At 40.7% G+C, this 8,731-nt stretch overlaps 1 long non-coding RNA gene across 1 annotated transcript; it reads left to right on the forward strand.

Moving 5' to 3' along the window:
* The first annotated feature begins 450 nt into the window (after positions 1–450).
* LOC137282282 (uncharacterized) lies at positions 451–2,993 on the forward strand. The gene is made up of 2 exons (XR_010956795.1): positions 451–624; positions 1,687–2,993. It is a non-coding gene; the product is annotated as an uncharacterized lncRNA (long non-coding RNA).
* Positions 2,994–8,731: the final 5,738 nt, after the last annotated feature.

Genomic DNA, 8,731 nt, shown 5'->3' on the forward strand with positions numbered 1-8,731 from the left:
AACCGCTTCGCCACAACCATCTTCATTACGCTTTCGCTTTCGCAACCAACACATGTCTATATATCTACCACACATCCACATCCACATCCACATCCACATCCACCAAATTATACCAAACCCCCCGCAAAAAACTTCAAACAAACAAAAAAAATCAACTCACACTGCCTCAACTTCATTCATCTCCCATATATGGTCACGTAGTACTATCGCCTCCACTCACACACACACACATGCCTACCTAACACCTTCGCGCTTCTCAAATACACCTCGCCTGTATTTAGCCCCTCCACCATTAACTTTCCAGAAATTCTCTTTATTTTCTGAATCTACACAGACCCTTATTTTACAGTGTATTCTCTTTTCCATAACAGCTCCAATTCATTTCTGCACATGTCCACTTTTCACAATAACACACAGCTGGGGATATCACTGTGACCCGCACTCACTGGCATTCCTCCGTATACCGGAAGCAGCATGCCGCAAGCACCAATCACAGGCCACATGCCAATGTTTACCTCCGTCAGCTGATCATGGCGGCGTACACTGCACACCAAGGAACCGAGGGCTTGTAGTCTCTTTGCTACGCCGTCGCTGGTCAGCCACGACTGTCATATGAATATGGAGGTAAGTACATTGTTGTCTTTGCTCCACATTCTATTTTTCCTACCGCCCATCTGATTGACGTCTTTTGAACATTGCCATTTTTTGCAAAGCCAGTTGCTGCACCTCTTTCGTGGAAGATAGTGTCACCCGTTTTCGTGCCTCTATGCCAACTGCTTTTCATGGAGAGGCAGCAGGCAGGGAACTTCTTGGTTTCTGCTGTGTATAATACCAATGCATGAACCGCCGTGCCTTTCGACGTATAACCCAACAATTGAAACAGAGACCATATACCGATATATGGTCACTCATTACCGATACGTATTACGTACTTTTTTGTTCAGTGCCCAAGTTATTTTACGAGCGCTTCCTTTGGTTTTGTTTCAGTCTTTGCTTTATTTATTTAATATTACCCACTTATGTCGTGTTTATGAAGACGCATCGAATACAGTACACTCTGTTCTCTTTTCTCATGCCGTGCACATTAATGAACAGGACTGTACAGAGCTGGGTTTCTTAACATCAGGAACGTTCAATAATGGTAGGCCACACTCAGTTCAATTCCTTGCATTTCTTGTCGGATCTGACAAAGGTGCCTTAATGATGGTAAATGTTACGCCTCTCATTGTAATTATTCTGCTTTAGTAAGTAGGTGACTTTGTACAGATACTTTATATATTATTGTAGTATGTTCCTTAGCACTGTTCTTTCTTAATGTTCCCCAGGCAACTACCAGCATTTGTATCTCTCTAGGACAAGGAAAGGTGAACGTGAAGAAACGTTTATTCACCTGTTGGCTTCTCAGTGTTTGTCATCTCTGGTCAGGGCTGATTTGCATGAAATTTCTTCTGTTACATTAAATTCTAACTCGTTCACTTTCTGCAAATCATTCAAAAAGATTGGTGAAAACAAACAGAATTTTTGGTGTTAAATGTTTGACAAATCTTATGTTGAATATAGGATTTATTTTTGAAAGGATACAAAACCGGTACTTTACACGATCTTCCTGCTGTAGTAGTTTCCGTTTGTCTTTGACCATTTTGTTTAATGTGAGCTTGTAAGTTTCTCCCGGTGCCTCAATTGCAGGTTCGAGAAAATATGTGTGATGCCAAGTCTACTGCCCTTGAAACTGGGAGGCGGTGAAGGAACAGAGGCATGGACGAGAAATGGACCTCCAGAGAAGATTCATCCAGGAAGCTTATCACAAACTGACCGTACAACATACGGAGGCCCACGACCTACCCCCACTCCACCTCCCGCCAGACACCAACTCTGACAGTCATTGCAGGACCGTTCCGGTTCCCCCACCCTTTATATCCATGGAAGGTTTACTTGCCTTAGTTGTGAATCTAATTCGAAACATACACGTGTTAGCATGGACTTCACTAGTTGGCTTTTGTCCTTCGTAATTATCTCCCCTGACAGTCTCTCAGCCTCAAGGCTCAGCTCACCTCACCTCACCTCACCTCACCTCACCTCACCTCACCTCACCTCACCTCACCTCACCTCACCTCACCTCAATGGTGCAGGGAGAAAATCATGGGAATTTTCAATTACATGTTTGCTCAAAATTGGTCAGCAAACACTATATCTCTTTATTGGCCAACAGAAATCTTCATTTGAAATGGAGTTGTATTTTAGTGTGGTGTAAATAGACAGATATAGAACAGCTTTAACCAGATTCAGATGTACAAATTATGATTCCATGGTCAGAATTGCTAGAGAAGAGAGAAAGAGAGAGAGGATGTTCAAGTCCTGTTTGACTATGCCCAAAAGTACTTGAGGATGAAATTAATTTTCTTACTAGTAGCCCTCAATGTGATGATCTTCGATCCCAACTGCTGAACATTATCTGTCCAATGAATGGAAATTTGTCCACATTATGACGTGCAAGAATCGGTCATTGTTAGCAAAATACATATTCAAGGCCTCAGTTGTGAGACAGAAGTAGCCCAATACCTGATGCAAGGGAGATAACTCCGTCATATTTCACAGAACACCTTGTCTACCTACAGCTGTTATGGTTTAGTTGTCTGACTTGTAACAACTACATATTGTTCTCATTGATCACTGTATACAAATATAATTTGCCATCATTCGGTATGCTTTTCGTGCAGAATTTTGCTTCAAAATTGTTAGACATCAATCTCCTTTTCAAGCAATTTTGCATCAAATTGTTGCTACTTTTCCAATGCAAGAGAGTGAACTGTACCAACCTTTGCATCACCATTCTGTCAACTTATAGTCACTATTATTCAGTTGTACAATGTTTCTGCTTGTATAATTATGCCATTCACGCTCTTGCCTAAAAGCACAAAAACAAAATGTTATATATTGCTTGTACCCGGGGCCCAAGGCCACTACTACCGAAATAAATTGAACTTGAACTTGAAGTTGAACTTGTACAAGTAATTTATGTGATGTAGACAAATCTAAGAAAGTTATGGAGGATGCTACTTTGTCACAATCTTTAGCACTGTATATTCTTGAGTCCACACTCACGAGACCGCTAATGTTAACTGCCAAGGGAGACAACTCATTATTTTACCACCGCTTCGTCTACTTTCGGTTCTGAATCATTTTCATTGTGCATGGTGGATATTGTGACTCGAAATTGAATGTGTCTGCAGTTGAAGACGAACTGCACGTTGTTACTTCATGTCACAAGTGCATGACAAGTTGACAAACAAGTTTTTGCCAAGTTTTAGCTCATGCTAAAGTTACAATTTTTAGGACTGCATTTTGTAAAATGCACACAAATCACACAGCTGTCTGTGCAGAGCTGAAGGAGACAACTCACCATTATACGAACGCTTCATTTATTTCGTGAATCATTTTAGTTGTTCAAGAATGCCATTGAGACTCATATCTGCAGTTGAAGACGAAGTGCACGTTGTTAATTCACGTACAAGATGAGAAACATGTTTTTTCCAAGTGTTTGTACAAGTTTGGCTCCTGATACTAGGTTAGAAATGTTAGGGCTGTTTATACTAAAGTGCACACAAGTCACACAGCTAAGAACAGCTAAGGGAGACAACTCACCATTGTTCAAACGCTTCATCTGTTTTTAGTTCGGAATCATTTTATTTGTGCATGATGTTCATCGTGATTCGAATTGGAAGTCGAAAATTTCACGCCGCGAAATAGCAAAGAATTCCTTTCTCTCGTGGGTCCACCCAACGTGTCAAATTATACATGCACACACAAAAAGATGCAAACACCCCGCATTTTGATAATGCAACTTTTGTGTGGTACCGTATAAATGGTATCATTTGACATTAGAAGAAGGTATCCTTGGACCCATGAAGATTCTGGTTAGACCTGACCTTCAGCAACCCATGATTGTCGTAAGAGGACACAGACGGGATCGGGTGGTCAGGCTCGCTGACCTGGTTGATATACGTCATCGGTTCCCAGTTGCGCAAATCGATGCCCATGCTGTTGATCACGGGGTTGTCTGGCCCAGACTCGATTATTTACTGACCGTCGCCATATAACTAGAATTTTGCTGAGTGCGACGTAAAAATAAACTCACTCACTCCTCCAAAATGTCACACACGAAACCATTCAAAACGACAAAACGTAAGACATTGGTGCATTTAGAATATTACAGAGATACTTCCACTTGTGAAATGTAACTTGAAACCAGAATAAATACTGGCATATTTGGTACTTTTAGAGCCCATTTTGTTGCTGTGGATGACAAAGGTAGATAATTCAAAGGGAGCTAACTCTGGGTGACCCAACGGTTTACAGAATCTGAACCATATCGCAACAGGTATCGCGAGGTTCTGTAGCGAGCTGCACAACCCTTTTTGGAATATGCATATTAATATTTATTACCCATACGTTAAACATAACCAGTGTCCTATATATCATATGCGCACACGTGCACTTATTACTTTTGCTTACAAACCATTGTTTCTATATTTCGTCGTCTGTGACGATTGAATGTGACTGAAGATTGCCGTCATGCTTGCTTACCGTGTTTACTCCACAAATGTACATGAATAAAATGCTTGGTAAAGAAATCATTACTCTGTAGCAAGGCTCACTGTATATAAAACTCGGACAATTTATCCATTTCCCTCGTTGTCGTTGTGATAACGCAATATTTCACGCTCGTTTCGTCTAATTCGTATGACACACTTGTTCGTGTTACAATCTGTATGTATATGGGCCCGTTTCCTTCATACGTAATGCAGATTTTATGATGACAGCATAATAATTGTGGACACCTGCACCGTAGACATAGAAGTTGTTCCCCAAATTAGTAAAAAAAATCTATCAAATAGTTTTCAAGATATTTGAACAAATTTGCCATGTTTTTAGAATTCAGATTAAATCAATAATGATTAATCTTGACAATGAAGACAATATCTGTATCACACTTTGCATGCCACCTTTCCTACGAAAATAGACTGTCGTAAGACTAAGATATCGTAGCTTTTCTCGTAGCATTCGTTCCCCCTATACTGAAACGCTGAGGTACAAATGCCGCGACACCCGTAAAGGTCTAGGGGTAGAATAGCCTTCAGCGACCCATGCTTGCCATAAATGGCGACTATGCTTGTCGTAAGAGGCGACTAACGGGATCGGGTGGTCAGGCTCGCTGACTTGGTTGACACATGTCATCGGTTCCCAATTGCGCAGATCGATGCTCATGTTGTTGGCCACTGGATTGTCTGGTGCAAACTCGATTATTCACAGACCGCCTCCATATAGCTGGAATATTGCTGAGTGCGGCGTAAAATTAAACTCACTCACTCACTCACTCACTCATGCTACGAGGAAAGTTACGAGATATTAGGCTTATGAGAGCTTTGTGAGACTTTGCGCAGCACCATTGCCCAGATCTGACACATTCTTTTAAATGAAGGAGCTTCAGATAAGCTTTTGGCCATGTGGGTATGATACCCACACATTTAAAACAAAGTGGGTATTTCCAGTTTCATGTAGGTATCTACAGCTTTAGATACCCATAATTTTGTTTTGTCAAAATATGGGTATTCATTTCAGATACGTTTAGCAGGTGTAATATTGTTTTATTGAATAATAGAATAAGACAAATTCCAACAAACAATGCCAAAGTATAGTTAATGCAACTTTATGTACGTGCTGTAAGAAATAATAATAATAATATACTTATGCCAATAAAGGTTGTCACATCAGTCCTATTAATAAAATAGAAGGGGATGACAAGCATACTGCATGGGTATATGTACACAATACACCAAGATGGCTGTTCTATGATATAACAGCCATGTCTTCACTCGAACAGTTAGGGTTTTTTTTAAACCTTGTTCCCATCGTATTGTTTCAATTCCATGCCGCAAGTATAGCTAATGTTAGATTTTCATTTTAATGAACTAACTAATGTTACATCGTCGGCAATTGATTGTGATTGTGAAACACAGTACTTGTCTATCATTGCATCTAGCAGCTCTCTAATGAAGATAATTGTTGTTTGTAAAACATTATGAACTAGATAGAACTAGATGTAGTTTATGCTGAGCGAGTTCAAGCTTTCTTTCACACTTACTCTCCATTGTCGATTTGGTTACAGAAAGAAACAGCTATTTGATTGGTCGCTATTTACACATGGGCCAATCAGTGAAGGGTTGATAAAACACCATAAGTCTTCTATTTCTGTCACACAGTTTAACTGCATTAACATTATTCAAGAGTATTTAGAGATGGAAAAACTTTAAGTTCGATTAACTTGAATTGATACAATACGCAACATCATTTTGATGCATTGGGGAAATACGCCCTGTTATTTAGATATAGCGCAAAATTAAATGTTTTGTGTTTTCTTCATTCGGTGGTATTTATTTTTCTCGCGTATTTCAACTTTGTGTTATCGTATTTTACGCAAATATGTATCTTATCTGGAGCTCTGTAAATGACTGTAATATTATTGGTTGAACAAATTCGCTATTTTCAGAGTTCATGAGATTTAATTTGTTACAGTTATTGATAAATTACTAATATCGAATATTAAACAACGTTGCAAAGAATCTTTCCAACAGATTAGGGGAATTATCCTTCAATTTGAGTTCAAGTGTGTTCAAGTTATTGTTTGGACAAAAAATCTAGCTCATGTTTTTAAAAAAACTTCTAAACATTCAAATTGACATATCTCCACTCTGGTCCTTTCCTTTAGACAAAGAAGGTGACACTAAAGAAGGGGTCCCTCAGAAAGGTGATTCCCCAGAAGGTGATCCCTGAAAAAGGTGGTCCTCCAAGAAGGTGGTCCCTCAAGAAGGTGTTCCTCAAGAAGGTGGTCCATCAAAAAACGTGGCCCCCTAAGAAGACGGTTCGTCAAGAAAGTGGTCTCTCAAGAAGGAGACACCTCAAGAACGTGTTCCCCCAAGAAGGCGGCTCCAACAAAGTGGTCCCTCAATAAGGTGAGACCTTAACACGACGGTGTCCCTGACGAAGGTGATCCCTCAAGAATATGTTCCATTAAGAAGGAGGTCCCCAATAAGGTCGTCCTCCAGAAGCTGGACTCTCAAGAATATGGTCCTCAAGAAAGTGACCCAATAAGAGGGTTGTCCCTCAAGAATGTAGTCCTCAAGAAGGTGGTCCCTAGAGAAGGTGAACCCTTAAGAAAATGGTGATCCGGAGACAGGTGGTCCGTTAAGAAAGTGGTCTCTCAAAAGGTGGTCAATCAAAAAAATATTGGTCTCAGGAAGGTACTCCCTCAAAAGGTGATCCCTAGAGAAGGTGGTCCCCAAAAAGAAAGGACCACAAGAAAGTGGTCCCTGAAGAAGGTGGTCACCCAAGAAGCTACTCCCCAAAGAAGGTGCTCCCTCAAAAAGACGGTCCTCAAGAATGTGGTCCCTTAAGAAGGTGGTCCCTCAAGAAGGTGGGTCTCAAGAAGGTGGAATCCCAAGGAGGTTGGAGTCAAAGAACCTGGTCCCTTAAGAAGGTGGTGGTCCCTCAAGGAGGTGGTCCATCAAGATGGTGGTCCCCAAAGAAGGTGGTCCCCCAAGAAAGTAGAACCTCGAAAAGGTGTTCCCCCAAGAAGGTTGTCCCTCAAGAAGGTGGTACTCCAACTCGGTTGGGGTGGTCCCTGAAGAAGATGGGACCCTTGAAGGTTGTCCCCTGAGAATGTGGTCTCCCAATTTGAAACAATCCAACTAACAGATTTTAGTTTATTGTTTGAACAACATTTTCGTCGGAGGAACGGACGGAGTGCTTTCAATGATATAGCTCTAGACCTTAGATTCTTTCACGTTGGGTAAAATGAAGTTTTATTTAACGTAACCCACGTTGTGGTAACACCACGTATTGCTTAACTTGACATTTAACAAATATTTAAGGTGCAGTCAACCTGTGTTGAAACGAAATGCAACCTAACATTAACAATTATACAAAAAAAATGTTTCACGGAAGTCTTGAGGGGCCATAAGTTTTGGCTTATGGCCCACTTGAAAGATGAGAAGGAGTGCAAACTGACAATGAGATCCTTTTTCATGCCACAAAAGTTTGAGTCAGTGCAGTTTGGGGATCAGGAGGCGACTGGAAGGTTCAGATTCAGGGTATTCAAGTTATTTTACACCAGTGGAATCGATCTATTGCCATGAGAAGAATCAAGTATCTCGGAACTTCTGTCAACCAGCAGGCATATCAGATGGATTCGTTCTGAGAAGAGGCTTGTTTTACCGTTTGTGCAATAAAGTTGGATGAGTTATGTTGTGTTTATGGGGTCATGTGTCATTCGGGTCTTGTTTGTCTTTCAGAAGCGACTGACAGCGACAGGTTTTAGGGTGTTATCAGAACAAGAACCTTGTTCAACGAATGTGTTGTGATTTACAGTAATGCGCGTAGTATGAGTCAACTTGACTGTTTTACTCCTGGATATAACAAAAGTACTTTAACCCCTGACGATCCGGAATTTAAAGGATCTTCAGCAACCCATGCTTGTAAACGACGTGTAACAGGATTGGTTGACATAATGTACAGGATGTGGTTGTACAATTTACGTTATTATACGATAATACACATACATATATCCACGCAGCTAGTGCTTGCTGAAGGCGCTGTTTTTTCCCCTTGATCATTGGATGTCAGTCTCAACGCCATTGCGTATTATGAATCTCAACCCCCTTGGAAGTATACAACT

The sequence above is a fragment of the Haliotis asinina genome, chromosome 4 (genome assembly GCF_037392515.1).
Source record: "Haliotis asinina isolate JCU_RB_2024 chromosome 4, JCU_Hal_asi_v2, whole genome shotgun sequence".
NCBI lineage: Eukaryota > Metazoa > Mollusca > Gastropoda > Lepetellida > Haliotidae > Haliotis > Haliotis asinina.